At 45.8% G+C, this 16,475-nt stretch overlaps 1 protein-coding gene across 2 annotated transcripts in view; it reads left to right on the top strand.

The window, feature by feature from the left end:
* FNDC3B (fibronectin type III domain containing 3B) overlaps positions 1–16,475 on the top strand; it is a 289,308-nt gene that overhangs the window by 11,211 nt on the left and 261,622 nt on the right. The window contains exon 1 of one of the 2 annotated variants that reach the window (XM_081190006.1): positions 3,943–4,179. The exons of the other annotated variant lie outside the window; for it this stretch is intronic. The gene's annotated coding sequence lies outside the window, so the exon portion shown is untranslated. Of the gene's footprint in view, positions 1–3,942; positions 4,180–16,475 lie in introns of those variants that run through there. 2 annotated transcript variants of the gene reach the window in all.

The following is a 16,475-nucleotide window of genomic DNA, read 5'->3' as shown; positions in this document are numbered from 1 at the left end:
TTAATGCATTTATGTGGTGAAATATAAGTCACTTGGAAACTTTTTTTAGGTAGCAAGTGATTAATAAGTAATAACAACAATATATTCAACCACATACACCATCGGGAACATTATAAATATGGTTTTCAGGAAGAATTTCTTAGTAATTGTAGAGGGAAATGTAAAAAGACAAGTAAAAAGTTTATAGGGGTTTATAGGTTTATGGGGAGGCATTGATTTTGATTTGAGGTCTGCACCTTAAAGAAACCCAACTCACCATCTCGGACCCCTAAAATTAATCTGCAGTATTCCTAGATCACCCAGACATGCTCTTCTGCATGTAATTGTGTAATTATAAAAAGTTTATAACAAATTAAAACTTTTAAAATATAGGTTTAACAACAACCAATTTTTAAGTATGTTTTAGGCATGGGTTTCATAAAGTATAGGTAAAGGTAAAGGGACCCCTGACCATTAGGTCCAGTTGTGACTGACTCTGGGGTTGCGGCGCTCATCTCGCTTTATTGGCCGAGGGAGCCAGCGTACAGCTTCTGGGTCATGTGGCCAGCATGACTAAGCCATTTCTGGCAAACCAGAGCAGCGCACGGAAATGCCGTTTACCTTCCCGCCGGAGTGGTACCTATTTATCTACTTGCACCTTGACGTGTTTTTGAACTGCTAGGTTGGCAGGAGCAGGGACCGAGCAATGGGAGCTTACCCCGTTGCGGGGATTCAAACCACCAACCTTCTGATCGGCAAGTCCTAGGCTCTGTGGTTTAAGCCACAGCGCCACCCACGTCCCTTTCATAAAGTATACAGCCACCTTAAAGGTTGCTTCTCTGTCATACCCCACATGCAGACAAAAAGAAAAGGTGCAGAAGAAAAAGAAGAAAAAGGAGGAAATAATGAGGAAGGATGGAAGAAACAAAGGGAGAGATAGGGCAGCCATATCAAATATTCTGATATCATCAGGGCTTTTTTTCAGTCAGAACTCACCGGAACTGAGTTCTGGCACCTCTCAGATGGGTGCCCTTGCCATTATAAGAGAACAAGGGTGGCGTTCATGGTGAGTTCTGACACCTCTTTTTCTAGAAAAATAGCACTGGATGAAACTGAGTGTAATTTGATGCCAATAGGGCACATGTATAAAGGTACCCCTGACCATTAGGTCCAGTCGTGGCTGACTCTGGGGTTGCGGCGCTCATCTCGCTTTATTGGCCGAGGGAGCCGGCGTACAGCTTCTGGCGAACTAGAGCAGCGCACGGAAACGCTGTTTCCCTTCCCGCCGGAGCGGTACCTCTTTATCTACTTGCACTGGCGTGCTTTCAAACTGCTAGGTTGGCAGGAGCTGGGACCAAGCAATGGGAGCTTACCCCGTTGCGGGGATTCGAACCGCCGACCTTCTGATCGGCAAGTCCTAGGCTCTGTGGTTTAACCCACAGCGCCACCCACGTCCCTTAGGGCACATGTATAAATTGTGCCAAACCAAATTTTCAATCTCTTTCCTTTGTAAATTATGCAATCTGATTGAAAGGTGAAGGCTGGAAAATCTGCCTGTTGTGTAAGTAGCTTATTTTTTTCTTTCTTTTGCCAGGCAAAAGGAAGAGAAAGTCAGCTGCGCGCAAGTCACTGTGACCTTGCTCTCTGAGTAATGGAGGTCATAATCCCCGCCCTCCAGCCTGGGTTCTGGGATCTCATCCAGAGACTTCTTAAAAGTTTTTTATGTGATGGCTAGGAACTTACTCATTTCTTTATCCTTTGATTAATTTGAAACTTCAGAAAACTTGCTCCGTTAACAATTTGATATATGAAACGAGGAGGAAGTTGAGGTTTTGAGAATGCTTTTGATTTCTGTGTCGAGTTGTGTGCTAACAACAGACACATGGAGGACACACAGTCCTTTGATCTAGGTGCTGCTCTGTGGTTTTGCTGCATTGGTGCTAGATAGGACATATCAATAGGTGAGACAAAAGACTGCAATTGCTTATCTTCTGTTGGGGGGGAAAGCATGCAAAGTTTTGAATTTCCATGGCAGGCTTTTCCTCAGGCCAGAGTTAAAATATTCCTGCATTCACTTTCACGTGCTGAACACCTTCCACAACACTCATTTAAAAAACAACAAATTTAAAATAAAGATCTGTGTGATTATATAATTTGCCTGAGGGGCACCCAAGCCATGTGAGTTGGTCGCAGCAAAAAACCAACAAAGGATATTGCAGTACTAATAAATACAAGATGGTGTGAACCTTTGCGTTACTATGGCATGAATTTCTGTGGGTTCTGGTATCCTTCTTCATGAGATTCATCTCACTCAAAGTGTGCATGCCCTTCAGAAAGGGTTCAGTGTGGATTTGGCTTCTCACAAGCAGTGGAAATGGCAACCCTAAAACAAAACAAAAACACCCCAATCTGTGTTTGTATTTTGCATGGGGAGCCAAACTGGTTTCGAAACCTTTTGAAATGCCCATTTTCATATGGCTCCCAGTTGTTTGCATGGGATGAGAGTGTGGACAGACTTCCATTGTGTCAGACCAATGTAACAGCTGCTTCATATTATTTTGTTGGTGGATGTTACAGGCCTCCTGGACACTCTTCCGAATGCCAAGGCACAGCTGGGATGTGCTGGGATAAGAGGGCTGCTCCTAAGCATGTTCAGAGTGCCTTTTCCAGGAAACTGTCCCAGTCCCACCCCCACACATCTGGGAGCAGGAGGGGTGACTTCTCAGGACAGCTTTTTTATTTATTATTTAAAAGAGTATGGTTAAGAACAAACACACTATGTTGCAGTTTCTTTTAATTTCAAAGAAAAAACTATATAACGGGAGCATTGCAGACATTCCATATATACTGAGTCATGGGTTTTTTGTTTTTTTTAAACGCAGGAATTCTGTATCCACTTATGCGGGAGTAAGCCGCATTGAACTCAGTCGGACTTACTTCTGAGTGTATAGCATGGCATTGTTAAAAAAAACCCACTTATGGGTTTTTAAAAAATAAAATATGCTACCCAATCCATACTTCCAGTTGAGAATAAACTGTTTCTTTGAACATAGTGAATGAACAGGCATAACTAAGATTGCTGCGTTACAGACACAAAACTCTTGTGTTATTTTGGAAGAAATGACCAATTTGGTTTTCAACTTGCAGTTGTTGGGGCAATTATTCTGTATCCTCGTTCTGTCTCCAGCATGAGATTAATGTTAAGGCACAGCATAACTAAACTGTTATTAATTGATTTTGTTTTATGTGCCCTCGAGGGGGATTATTGCGGGGTAACAAACCGCAAACGGGGTGTGGGGTGTGTGGCAGATGAATGGGAGAGGAATGAATTAGCGCATCCTGGGAGAATGCGGGGGGGGGCGTGTGTTCAGAGGCGCCCCCTTCAGCCTCCCGCCTCTTCTTCGCAGTCTGATCCAATGCACGCTTGTACAGACTGAGAAACCTCCCTCAAAAAAGGGAAAAAAGAGTGCATTGGCATGCAGCTCGGACCTGCGCGCTCTTACTCGAGAGCAAGCGAGTCCAGCGATGCTGGTGAGGTGACTCTCCAGGAAAGGGCGCGTAGCATTTCAACCCCATCCTATGAATGCTCATTTGCAGGCAAGCCCCCTTCCCCAAGTTCAGTAAGGCTCTGCAAAGTGTGTCCCAGTAGGGTTTACTCTTGAGCAAAGTGTGTTGAGATGGCAGTCTGGGTAGACCCGCTTGCTCCTAGCATCATCATCTTACTATAATTTTTTTTAACTCCTCAGTCTTGCTGGAGGGGAAAAAAAAGAAATAAAGGGAGCACTCCGTGCTTTATTTTTTAACGCAAAGCGGTTAATAAATTTGCAAAGTGCCTCTTTCCCCCCCCCTCTCTCTCTCCCCACCCTCTCCTTTTCCTCCTCCAGGCTCTGGTTTTTCTGCGCCCGCCTCCCTCCTCAGCTGATTTCTTTTTTTCCCTCCCCCTCTCCTTTCCCACAGTAGCTTCTAATCCAGACTGTATGGTATGTGGGCTGGTCACAAATCCCCATGTGGTCCGACATCATTGACATGGCGGAATCCCCCACCAAACCCTACTGGTAGTTATTCCAGCTCGCTCGCCTGCCCGCCCAGCCACACAGCCCGGGGATTTACCGGACTTGCCCGCCCGCCTCCCTCTTCCGAAGAACGAGCAGGGCCATTCTCTCCAAGACAGCACCCCCGAGCCCCCGTTTCCAACACAAGGTAAGCGAAAAGGCTGCTCTTATTAGGCGTCTTTCTCTCCTTCCCACCCCCCCCCCCGTATCAATCCCCCCCAGGCTAGAAAATACCAAGCGAGAGGCGGATTTCCCGCCCCGGTTTGCAAATGCAAAGAAAAGATTCGCTCCGGGGCTTGTATTCTGATTGCAATTAAAAAAATTAAGACGCCGAGTCTAATATAACTCGGAAATACTGGAGCTTCTCTCCCCCCCCCCCAACACCTCTCTGGCTTTTACTACTCCGAGTGGGTTTTGCTACGGCCCCCCCCCCACGCCTCTTCCCAATCCGGATTCCTTTTGTTTCCGAAGTGGAAACTCCCCGAGTGTGAACGGTGTGTGTGCTCAAAAGGATGCGTCTAGCCTGGGCTTGCCTTGGGGGTCGGGATCGGGAAGGCGGTGGGGAGTAAAGTGGGGGGGGGCAAAGGCTCCCCGGAGAGAAGGGGCAATGAGGGATCTCCGGAAAGTTTTGGGTTTTCTCTCTTTCCAGTTTGCTCCTTTCCCGGCGCCTTAGGATCTCTCCGATCCGTGCGCCCCTCTCTCCCTCGCCGCCTCATTGCCCAATTACTCCTCGTTTAAGTTACACCACTATTTTTTCCAGTACTTTCGGGTCCTTGCTTACGCAAACTCTCTGGAAGGAGCAATGAGGGACTCAAGGCTTGCTCAGTTCTTTATTTTTTTAGGGGATAAATGTTTGCTGGGGTGGGGGAAACAGAAGAAGAGAATGCGAAGTAGACTCTTTTTTTGGAGAGGTGGAAAAAGAATGCGTTTCTCTCCGGGTCCTTTTGGTTGGGCACCGATTTCCTCGCCGTTGCAAATTCAGAGTGGCAGGAGAAGTCCATTCCTTCTCTCGCTCTCCCCCCCCCCCGCCCATTTCCTGGAATTTGGCTTGGGAACGAGGCCTTGGATGCAAAGGGTTAGCGGCGGAGACGCGGGCGCCTGATATATATATTTTGTGGGTCTGGTTGCGTGGAATGGAGGAGGGAAGAAAACGGTTTGCTGCTGGTGCCGGAGCCCAGCCTGAGTGCTAGAGCTGCAATACGATTTCGTGTGTGTGCATTTTTATTTTTTTTACTGGGAAGGCGAGAGGGAGACAGACACACCATCATAACCTAGCAATCCAGACAGGCTCCTCGCCGCTGCCTTTTCTGCCCGGCTGCCCGCCCTTTTGCTTGGGCGCACTTCCTATCGTGTGCTTTAAACAGGGGCTTCCATCTCCGGCCTCCCGGCTTGCCCTCAATCCACATCAAACTTAAAGGATCGCATTATTTAAAATATATATTTTTTAAAAGCAACAAAGCAACGCAGGTTTCAGTGCAAAAAATAAAAATCAACAACACACCCAACCCCCGTAAAAATGGGATTTTCCTTGTCTCCATATGGGATCTTATATGTTCGTTCGTGAATGCAAACTGTGCCCCTCCCTGCCAACGACGGGGGGGGGGGTTGTGTTGCGCGTGAGTAAAGCGGGGAGGGCCAGACGGGGGAATGGAATCCGGCCCGCGCAAAGGCGAAGGTTTGGCCCGGGGGTTCCTCCGCTGCGCGCCAGCGTCGCGCACTGCCTCGCAGCCCCCTTCTGGATGATGCCTTGGACGGGAGGAGGTTTTGATACCCTTCAGGTGGAAGCAAACCAGCCAGCGCTGCTGCTGCTCCTTCCTGTAGTTGCAACGCAGCCAGAGGCTACCCTGTCCCCCCACCCCACCCCGGTGTTTGTTATTAATTTTTGCGCTTTGGGAAGGCGAGCCGAAGCCTTTCCAAAATGTCTGGATCCAGGGGGCACGTTGGAGAAAAGAGACCGAGACACACGCAGACGTCTCTCCTCCAGACCGTCCTCCCACCAGGCCCCTCCCTTCCTCGCTGACGCCACTGGCAAACGGAGCGGGGGGGGGCGGAGAAAGGAGGGGGGAAATTAAAAAAATATATATCTGGAAACTTTTGATTTCCCGTGCCAGACGCTCTCTTCTCCTACCGCCACCCACCCCCTTCGAACAAAATGGCACATTACCAGGAAATGGAACGCTGGAAGAAGGAGGGGAGGAGGAGAAGAAAAACTTTGCGAAGCAAAAACTCTTGCTTCTCCCTCCCTCCCCATCCTTGAAAACATTTCACTTAATTAGCTCTTACTTTTATTTATTTTTGCCCCTCTGATGATGTGCTTTGCCATTCCGTCAAAGAGAAATTCGCTCGGACCGAGTCCAAAGAGTTGCAGGGGGGGGGGAGCGCTTTCTCTGAAGGCAGAATCTTTTAATTGCACCCCTTTTCTCTCTCACTTTTCTTTTCTTTTCCGCCAGTAGTTATCTTCTGGCCTTTGTACAGTTGAGATCTTGTCTGTGGGATGGAAGAGGAAGGCAAAGGAGGGGGCGGAGGAGGAGGAGGAAGAGAAGACTCAAGTGTCAAGAATGTGCTTCTCAAAAAAAAATTGTGGAGGGGGGGCTGTTTGAAACCTGGGGAAAATGGTGTTTGGAACTGATTACTCTGGCTGCAGAAGTGTGTGGCTGGCTTATATTGAGTCAGACCATTGAGCTTTGCAGTCTTTGGCATTTTCAGACCTAGGACCCACCTACAAACCAAACATTCATTTGGGGACCAATTTATTTCGTTTTTTACAGTATATTTTTGAATAGGAGTGCCGGGCTGTCAGTTGGAAGGCCAGCTGACTGCTACATCTTTCTGGGGTTGCAGGTTGGAGGTTTTTTTGGGGGGGGGCGTTGAACCCAAATCTTTCTGGATGCAAAGTATGCACTGTGCCAATCCTAAAAAGGTTCCCCAACCATCTCCTTTGTATCATGTCTGCTCAGCACTGATCTCTCATGTAGAGGTGGTAATTCTAGGTGCAGCTTGGAATGTTTGGAATTTTTACCACTGATTTCCTTCCTACCGGAGAGAGAGGCCTCTACTGAGTGCACTTTGCAATTCCTCACTGTTTAGCCTCAGTGTCGATCTGCGCACTAGGGGATTCAGCCCCACTCACCTCACAGAGTGTTTGTTGTGGGGGAGGAAGGGAAAGGAGAATGTTAGCCGCTTTGAGACTCCTGAAGGGGAGTGAAAGGCGGGATATCAAATCCAAACTCTTCTTCTTCTTCTTCTTCGCTTAAAGATCTGTCGCCCCCGTAGGTGTAGAGTTGGGCCTGGAAGTGAATTCAAATCCTGACTTTGCTGAGTGACTGTGGGGATAAGATAATCTGCCTGCCTCAGATTTCCCAAGCATAACAGCAATATATGCCCAGCGAGATAAAACAAGGAGGAATGGGGAAATCGCTGCTAAACGGACCGTGTTTCTTCAGACAGAGCATCTTTTTCAAGCCTTCCGTTCATTTCAGAGGGGTATGGGAAGTGCAGTTGCAACAAGAAGCAGGAAATGGAGGGAATCTGGTGTAATTACACTAGGATGAAGTAGGATGAAGCCAAAAAGGCAAAGTTTTTTCTCAGATGATCCTGGGCACCACCTGTTTAAAACACATTTATATCACTTTAGCAGTCACGGCTTCCTCCAGATACTCCTGGGAACTGTAGTTTGCTCCTTGCAGAGCTAAGTCCCGGTGCCCTTAGACAACTACAGTTCCCATGATTCTTTGAGGGAACCTATGAGTGATAAAATGACACTGATTTAAATGTCTAGCTGTGACCAGTTGTTGATGTTAGTGGGATGTTTGTGGCCTGACTTTTTTCTTATGGCTTTGGTCTTCATACTGTTGCTGGGCGACGGAGAAGCAGCATTACTGAGTGTTCTTCCATATGAAAAATAAATAAATCCTGTTTTACAGATATATGAAGGCCCGAGGCCTGTGAAACACAGATTCTCTACCAGGTTCTCCCTTTCAACCCTGTTTCGTCTTAGGCAGGGTCAGCAAACTTTTTCAGCAGGGGGCCGGCCCACTGTCCCTCAGGCCTTGTGGGGGGCCGGACTATATTTTGAAAAAAAATATGAACGAATTCCTAGGCCCCACAAATAACCCAGAGATGCATTTTAAATAAAAGCGCACATTCTACTCATGTAAAAACACGCTGATTCCTGGACCATCCGTGGGCCAGATTTAGAAGGCAATTGGGCCGCATCTGGCCCCTGGGCCTTAGTTTACCAACCATGTTCTTAGGCAGGCATAGGCAGACTCGGCCCTCCAGATGTTTTGGGACTACAACTCCCATCATCCCTGACCACTGGTCCTGTTAGCTAGGGATGATGGGAGTTGTAGTCCCAAAACATCTGGAGGGCCGAGTTTACCTATGCCTGCTTTTAGGCCTTGACACAACCCTCCTGTAGAAAACTGGCATGTGGTAAAGGGTTCTAGCATAATATTCAGGGCTAATGACTATTTTCCTCTTCGTAGGAAGAATTGGGAGTAGGAAATGGACATTCATTTTCTTGGGCAGGGAGAAGACTGTTCTGTGGATTATTATTATTATTTCCAAAAAGGTGGATTCTGGGGCTGGGGGGTGGGAACTTGCAGATGAGTCAGCTCTTGTGTGGACCTCAGGAAACATATTTGTGGGAGGCAGACAGGTGGTGTTTTGATTAAAATAATAATAATAAAAAGTGGCATATTGTCATCGTTAGAATATTCTCCCATAATACTTGTGGGTGGCTGCTTCGCAGAATCATTCCTGTAATGGTGCTGTTGCTTAATTTATTTTGCACGGGGCAGAAAAAGCTGTCTAATTCACTCCACTAAAGCTTGTAAGCTCAGGGAACTTTTCCAACTATTCATTAGGAAGTTCATTTTTTAATTTGCCATAAGGGCATACCATCCCTTGTCGTGCACATAGCTTCTGAGATGATGAAGAAGAAGAGGTTGGATTTGATATCCCGCTTTATCACTACCCTAAGGAGTCTCAAAGCGGCTAACAACAAGGCCAAGTGAAATGGGGTTTGTGGGTCTCATCCTCTTCCTTGCTTTTCTCCTGGGGGCGGTTCAATGTAAACAAGTAGCCGAAATGATACAGGGCAGAGACAAGGCCAAAGAGCTTAACAAGGCTTGAGTGTGTATTTATATTGTATGAAGTAGTAATCAAAGGCTAGGGAAAAAATCCAGGCACCTAAAAATGTGGTGCCTAGGGTAGAAATTACCTCTTCCCCATACCTTGGTCATCATTCCTTGACTGAATGCATTCCATTTCAATTTCCCTTCATGTTTTGGTTTAAAGGAAGGATTACTTCGCCATTTATTGACCATATGAAGCTTTAAAGAAAGACCACGGGTGCATCTATCTCAGCATTGCCTACCGGGATTTCAGCTAAGGGACATTCCCACCCCTACCTGAAGGCTGAAGCTGGGATCTTCTGCATTCACAGCCAATGTCCAGCCACTGAGCTACTGCCAATAAGAACTGTTTTGCTGCACTCAGCAAATTTCAAAACCCCTCTCAGTACTGTGGTTTGTGGGAAAGCCATGTTAATTTCAGAAGATAACAGCCAGCCTTTCCTCATTGTCGTATGGACAATGCACAGATTAGAAATTGATGGCTGAAGATAATGAACCCTAGTTTGATTTGCTTTTAAGTGTGTATTTAATTTTTACACCACAGCTCCCCTAGCAATTAAAAACAGGCTTTCCCAGTCTTGGGCTATAAAGTGCACGATTATAAAAGGGAATCGGACGACTGCTTCAAAAAAAGAGCCTGTCCTGTGCACCTGTAGCTTGTGTGACTCTTGTGTTCCTGAGGCAATTAGATATTTGGCATAATAGCTTTCCATTCTTTAAATCAGGGGTCGGCAACCTAAGGCCCATGTGCCACAAGTGGCCCACGGGGGTCGTTTAACCGGCCTCTGAGCCGCCCCCGAACTGAGCCGCCTGCTTGGCAAGTCCCCACACGCTGCGCTAAACTGTCACAGTGGGGACTTGCTTCTGCATTTGCGCAGATGCAGACTCTGGAAATCGCGGATGGGCACGATCCGACCCATGGAGGGATCTCCGCTGGAGTGAACTGGCCCAGGCGAGGTAAACCTTGCCGACCCCTGCTTTAAATACGCTGGCTCAGTTTGCATGGCTCAGCTGGAGAGGAGATTGTGGCCGTTTTGCATCACCTTTGCTGCTACTGCTATGCTCTACACCATGGTTTGGCATAGCGTGTCATCCAAGTTTGTGGTTTGTCTCAATCCAGACGAACCATGAGCTGTAAACCGAGGTTTGTTCTTGACGCATCAGTGACTAGACCTGCAGGAGGCAACTTCCTATGTTTTTTAAAAGCAGAAGAGGAATCCATGCATCACAGAATTCAACTTGAATTTGGATTGCTTTAGCACAGTATCTGCTTGCTTATCATTGCTAGGTTTTACTGGCTAAATAATTATGATGAAGATAGTGGAATCATGGAAGTCTTTCCTCTCCCAAGAGAACAAGATGGTTTCTGACAGTATTTTCTGGGCAGTGTTGTTGATGTTCCTTCTTGCCTGCGCCATCGTCTTCTTGGTCACAGTCCTCTCCTGGCAGAAAGCTACAGAGAGCAGTCCAGAAGTTCTATGCATAATCAGTCCAAAAACTGGTGTGGTTGGATAGCTTGCGCTTCGAACATAGCTCATGTCTGGTCTCTCATGGAAACTGAATCACTTGCCATTTTTAAAATGGGTGAGCTCATCCACCGATCTGAGGTCATTGCTGGGATAGTGATGAGACATTTCTTTTATAAAATTTTCCAAGCCCATACCTGAAATGTTTATAGGCTGAACTGCAGGCATAAATGTCCTGCTTTATGGAGGCCAGATGAGCGGTGGCGTTCGGTCAAATTTGGAGTATTGTATTTACTCGAATGTAATGCGCCATCGAATCTCATGCGCACCTCGGTTTTCAAAATCTTGAAACAAAAAAAAAAAGGAAAAAAAAGAATTCGGTGGTGAATGTAAATGCGCCGTCGAATCGCACCCTGATTTCCGCAACATAATTTGGACAAAAAAGGTGTGCATGACATTCGAGTAAATACGGTAGTTTTGTGGGTGTGCCTAAGGGACACAGTTGCTCTTTTTTGAGACTCTACTCTTAGTATTTTAGAACTGGGGTTTCCTCTTGGCACATCTTACAGGAGGGCAAAGGAGTTTGGTAGTAGGGCTGCCATGTAGCTGGGATTGGTCAGTTTCTTCTAATGTGTATTTTTAGCATCTACTCAATGAAGCCAATATTTTAGTGTGCCAGCACATGATCTCTGGAACTCCCTGCCTGTTGTCCTTAGCTCCCTGCCTCACTGTACTGTTTTATAGGCCTGCTGAATACTTCTTTGTTTCAGCAAGTCTGTGCAGACACACAATTCAGTCTTTACCTTTGTTTTGCATGATGCTTTTTGTGCATATTTGATTTTTAATTGTGGGGCTTTTTTGTATTTCAGTCACGTTTTGCATATAGTTGGACTTGTGCACCACTTGTTGATATTTTTGAGCAAGTATTTTATAAATGTCAGAGTAAGTAAGCAAATAAACAAATAGCATCACATGACGCAGAGATGGCGGAAGCTATATGCAAAGAGGCATCCGTAATGAATAACCCGCCTGTTCTTTGAAGACATTATCCTTCATTAATCCAGTGGCCCTTTTCAGAGGTTGCCATAAGTGGGTGGCAGGCCACCTCCTCCTCTGTTCTGCTGATTCATAAATGTGGAAAAAAACAGCACCTCCCCCCTGCAAAATCAGTTGCCATAGTGAACCTTTTACGTCTTGTAGTTGTTTTGCAAGCTAGCACAGTTTGCCAGAGATAAGTTATACCATTCATTTAAAGAAGGGTCTGTGCTCCCCCCCAAATGATTTGTTTCCTCTGCCGTGCATGGATTCTGGCATAGTAGCCCATTTATGCCATTAACTGGTCAGGATGCTCAGGATATATTCCTTAAAAAAAAGTTGCTAGGCCTGGTTGATCCAGAGATACAAGGCAGAACGTTCAGGTAGTATTCTACCCAATTTTTCATTGAGAAATTTGCCCGCTTCCATCTCCCAGTTGATAAGGGAAGCCACAGCTATGACATGCGAGTTAAGCAATAACGTTCTGTGTCTGTTTGCAAAAAACAGGAAAGGATGAGAAGGACAATTCGGTTGTCAGTCACTGCCGGCATGGCCAGCACAGATCAAGGATGGTGGGAGATCCTAAGAGCTACAACTTTCTCATCTCTGATGGAAGGGATTGGGGATGCTCAACAGACTTCGCCAGAGAACTATGTTCACAGAGAACATGCATGCCTTCTACAACATGCAGAGATGTCTCTGTAGATGAGTTGATGCTGAAAGTAGAAAGTCTGAAATCCCACTGGCTATACCTGCTAGTTTTGAGAGTTGGAGTGAACTGTGTTTTTGTTGTTGTTTTTAACATTAAGTGGTTAAAATGCATGTTCTCAATTTAGGGCATATTTTGTGGATATTGAAGATTTTGATATATTACTTTTTGCACCATGAGGAATACTGGGTTGTGGTTATTTGGAAGGGAAGTTCCGATGAAGGGAGTAGAAGGGGGAAATGTTCCAGGTTTGAGGAACGACAGCAGTAACAGAACACTGCAACTCCTACTCAGAATTCATAGGAATTCATGAGTCATTGTTCTGGTAGGTTGTAGCTTGGCATCGATGATCCTAAACTCATGACTTGGATGTGAAATCCATTTATTTCAGTAAAACTGGTGGTTGTGCTGTGATCTGTGTGGAAAGTAACATCTGAAAAGATGTCGCTTGCATCAGGAAATGCCTATCAAGGTATTGATAGGAGACTTCGCTGGGGAGAGTTCTCATTAAAATCTTATTAGAAACCTAAACATTTAACGGAGCAAATGGGTTGTTTAATTGTACCTATTACGTGATTAATGCTTTCCCTCTGTAAACATTTGCCTTGCCATATTGTCATTACCCAGTTGTTCGTAATTGTGCAAAACGAGTATTGTGTAATGCTTATTTTTCTTAATGTGTGCCAAAGTCATTTTGAAAGTTAAAAGCCTAAACTAGACATAATTTTTAAGTTAAGTGGCAGGTCCGTAGGGAAGGTAAAAAAAAAAGGGGGGGGGAGTCCAAAATACGAAAGCCTGCAAAAGTTTTGCCATTCTTTTAGTATGGGACTAGAACTTACTGAATAAAAGCCACAATTTACCTTGGAATTTCCTCTCTCTCTAACTGAGCAGAGATGGTATATGAGCTGTGTTGGATATCTCCATCTCAGCAGTAATGCAGGGTTGTGAAAAACCTTGACAGAAATCCTGGCACTCATTTTTTCAAGTTCTCTCTCACGTTGTACCAGCTATATAGAATTCTTTCTAATAGGAGTCTAGCGTATCAAAAGCTTGCTTGTTAATGGCTGAGGTTTAGTGTCACTGTGCGATCTGCCCCTAGAGACCAAAGGTATGTGGGAAGAGAGGAGCTTTTCAAACAACAAAGGGGAAATAGGAGCTGATAGATATACAATGATAACAGGCCATCTACAGGCAGGAATGTCCCTGTATTTGAAAACAGATAAAGTATTTCAACATTCTCTCTTACTTACTCCCCGGAATTTGGTGGATGGCTTTTTTCCCCTTTTCCTTTATAAGAAGCTGCTGTCTATGTGTCTTATGTGCGGGAGCAGTAAATTCTTCAGAGTACCGGATAGCGAGAAAGAAAGATGGCTTTAAAGTGCATTTGTTCTTGAATGAAAGCACATTTATATGGAAGTCAGTTCTGCTGTAAACAGTGAGTTTTGTGCTGGGCATCACCTCCCAGGAACTTCTTGTGAATTAAACGTGCATTAAATGAATGAGAGATAGCTGGGCATGGGTGCATTTCCTTCCATGAAAGCTGTGTTCATTTTAAGGGGGGTTGGTGCTGGAGATATTCTTGATGGGTTGCTTGTTTTTGATAGCAATGGCCTTCCAGCTTTTCTGGGGAAAGTTGGGGGTTCCTGGCTGGTCTTGTGAACAAGATCCTGCAAAAGACAGAATGGAGTTTGCAGGGGAAGATTGGCGCATTCTGATGCAGAACCAGCGTGAGGCTGCCCAACATGTGTTGAAAGGTGTGCTCAGTCCTAGAATATCCTCTGAAGCACCCAGGTGCTGAAATTGTTCCTTGGCAAACCGGGGTCTGAATGGCGCAGCTCAAGGCTTTTAAATGCTGGTCCTAGAAAGTTGGTGGGATGTCTGCTCCAGGCAGCAAAATGCTTCAAGGAGGTGTAAAGCTTAAGTGATTGGTTTATATAGGATCCAGGTGTGTATCAGCGATGCAGGTTTAATGGGAATTGGTGGGACATACAGTTTATTGCAGTCGGAGCAAACAAAGTGTGTGTGTAAATGGAGTCGGTCAAGTCCGGTGGGAAGAACCTTGCAGTTTGCTGCCTTCCTCAGGGAAGCAGAGTTTTCTAAGGACATTGCACTGAAGGCAACGATTTGCAAGGATGAATTGCTCACCTGTGTAGTGTCAGAGGTTTTTAAAGATTAGAACGGCTGTTCCGAGTGTGTTTGTTCTGTGATTTTGCTAATAGGGTGTCTGAAACTGTGTCCGTTAAAGCTTAAGCCCCAACAGGGTGCCGCAACAAGCATCGATGCGTCTTTGCTGTATTAGATTAATAGGACTACGCTCGTGACATAGGGCTAATCTTCAAGTAGCTGCATTATGATATAAATTGGAAAATGTCGCATGATAATTTAAAATGAATGCCACTTTTCAATTTATGTAGTTTATATTGGAAGCTGCCCAGAGGGGCTGGGGTATAAATTATTATTATTATTAATAATAATAATAATTTCTTCTGGTACTGGATGCATTTCTGTGTTTCTGAAAGCCTCTTAAAGTTAGTCAGCACTCAAATTTCAGTTCTTGCAATCGACTTCCAGAGCTCTCAGGACCCAGCAGGTGGGTCTTGGTCCAACTGTGAGAGAATTCCTTGTACCAGGGTAGGCTGTGCGTGGAAATGAGACATAAATGAGGGTAACATAGTAATGCAGAAATCCAGAATACACCAGAACAGTGGAATGCTTCTTTCAGGCCTGTTTTCTGTGGGGAGGGGACAAGGAAGGCTTTTTAAAGCCACTCAAGCACCCGTGGATGTCACATTGGCGATCCCTGTCCTATAAGCTCCTTTGGGCCTCAGGAGTTGGAGAGAACCAATGTTTACCTGAGTCTGTTTGTAGTATAGCAGTCGTTGTTTTCTTGGCAAGCTGGGCAGATTTTACTGGCTCGTTCCCACTGCCTAGGAACTGCTGTTGGACAAAAACCGACAAGAATTTGATTTTGGCAGTGCTGCTGATCTCAAAGAAACTGGGGGTGTGGTGTGGTATATGTGCTTGTGTGCATACGCTTTAACCGTCACAGCGAAGTGACATTTACTACTTTCTAGCTATATAATACTATGCAAATGGAAAAGTGCGCCTTACAGTCCTTAATGGCGGTTGCCCTCAGTGGTACTGTGAATTAGATCAGTCTCGCTTCTAGGGGGGACAAAAAGCGAGGGTCAGTGACATGCCAAGTTTGCTGAATTGAGATGCAACAGTAAACCATGGTTTGGTGGTGAGACTCTGCAGTCGTCATTGTGGGATTGGTGTTTAGGTGGAATGGGAAAATGGCAGGGGGAGAAAAAGGGAAGAGACCTAGAAGCTCATCGTATAACAAGGCAGATAAAAATAGATTTCTAGATCGGGTAAAGGTACTGTTGGTATCAAGGCCTAGAGAGATTTGGATCAGTGACCTTTAGCTGCAGTTAATAGAACAGACACGTTGCACACACCAGAAGTCCACCCGACCTTCAGCTGCTATGGCTCATGGTCAATCAAGCTGCAGAAATGGCATGATGTGGATTGTTGTTCCTGTGATGGCTTTTGGTAGTCTTGCAAGGTAAAGGTAAAGGGACCCCTGACCGTTAGGTCCAGTCGTGGCCGACTTTGGGGTTGCGGCGCTCATCTCGCTTTATTGGCCAAGGCAGCCGGCGTACAGCTTCCGGGTCATGTGGCCAGCATGACTAAGCTGCTTCTGGCGAACCAGAGCAGCGCACGGAAACACCGTTTACCTTCCCGCCAGAGCGGTACCTATTTATCTACTTGCACTTTGACGTGCTTTCAAACTGCTAGGTTGGCAGAAGCTGGGACCGAGCAACGGGAGCTCACCCCGCCGTGGGGATTCGAACGGCCGACCTTCTGATCAGCAAGTCCTAGTCTCTGTGGTTTAACGCACAGCGCCACCTGAAGTAGACGTGCTCAAATAGTAACTCATTGTGCATTTTGCAAGCTGCTTCGGGAAGAATGTCTCTTAAATCCCATTATAGCGCTGTTAAATTACAGTACTCTGCAGACTTCCTTGGCCCCTGCAGCTGCATATTTTGAGGGAATATGGGCAGTGGAGGAAAAGTCCTTTATTGGGGAATTG

This window comes from Podarcis bocagei (genome assembly GCF_964188305.1).
Source record: "Podarcis bocagei genome assembly, chromosome: 4".
NCBI lineage: Eukaryota > Metazoa > Chordata > Lepidosauria > Squamata > Lacertidae > Podarcis > Podarcis bocagei.
The sequence above is the reverse complement of the archived record's forward strand: the minus strand, read 5'-3'. Positions and strand labels throughout refer to the sequence as shown.